General features: G+C 64.5%; 1 non-coding gene across 1 annotated transcript; it reads right to left on the bottom strand.

Moving 5' to 3' along the window:
- Positions 1-276: 276 nt before the first annotated feature.
- Positions 277-348, bottom strand: Trnah-gug (transfer RNA histidin (anticodon GUG)). Its single transcript has one exon. It is a non-coding gene; the product is annotated as a tRNA-His (tRNA).
- Positions 349-1,106: the final 758 nt, after the last annotated feature.

Below are 1,106 nucleotides of genomic sequence, written 5' to 3'. Positions count from 1 at the left end.
CCGGGCCTGCTTGGAGGAAGCTCTTGCCCACGCGGTCTGAAGAGCGTTTGCAACCTCCAGTTTTTGTTACCGCGGTTTCTTCTGCAGCCCGCCCAGGCAGTGCGACAGCGGGGGCCTGGTGGGGCTGGGAAGGGCTTCAAGGGTGCAGGAAAAGAAGGGCCCCTGCCGAGCAGGTCCCTCTGTGTCGAGGTTGGGGTACGAGTCTGTTCGCAGGCCTCTTCCTGCAGTTTCCCTGCGCATCGGAGGAAAACAGTGGCCCGGGTGACTTCCGCCTGCTGCCGTGACTCGGATTCGAACCGAGGTTGCTGCGGCCACAACGCAGAGTACTAACCACTATACGATCACGGCGCGCCACGGGGCCGCCCGCCGCGCGGCTGGTGCTCCGCGCCCTTCACAGGGACAGGTGCGCTTTCCGCCGCCGGCGGGCGCTCCAGGTGCGGCCCTGCAGGTCCCGCCCGCGCTCCGCCCTGCGCTCCGCCCTCTGCTCGCCGCCGGGCCGCAGCGAACCTGAGCAAGCGCGGTGGGCTCCGCTACCGCGCCCGCCTCCCGGGCCCGCGTGGTTCCGCCCGCCCGCGGCTCTGCGCGCTCCCGGAGCGCAGGCCCGGCTGCTGCCGTGGTGCAGAGCCTCCGGCTCCAGCGTCGGCCCTCCAGGGAAGCGTTTCCTGCCCCTCGTCTAGGTTGCAGTTTAACAATTTCCTTCCCTTTTTTCTGGACCTTTCCCTGGGCGCTGGATTGTGGGTTCGCCGTGACGCATGCCACCAGCTGGCTGTTAGTGTCCCTCCTCTCTCCAGGGTGCTCTGGGGGGAGGTACTCTGCTCGGCTGTCTGTCACCAGGGCTTCTCCCGTCCTGGGTGCATCACTACTTTTCCTGCATAGCCAGTGAGTGGACGATCGAAGGACGGGTTCCCGTGCCCTGCTTCAGGCGGGCAGCTCCCCTTAGGGCACTGGCCAGGAAGTTCGGAATCCGTAGAAAATGCAGCAGAGCTGAAACTGCGCTTGATTTTCTGCAGTGTTCGCTGTCTCCTTTCTTGTGTGACAAGACCGTCCCGATTACTGGCAGGTTTGCTGGATGAATTGCCTGCTCCCCAATACTGCTATTATTTTTG

The sequence above is a fragment of the Sciurus carolinensis genome, chromosome 7 (assembly GCF_902686445.1).
Source record: "Sciurus carolinensis chromosome 7, mSciCar1.2, whole genome shotgun sequence".
Classification (NCBI taxonomy): Eukaryota; Metazoa; Chordata; class Mammalia; order Rodentia; family Sciuridae; genus Sciurus; species Sciurus carolinensis.
Note: the sequence above shows the minus strand (reverse complement) of the source record. Positions and strands in the feature narration are given on the sequence as shown.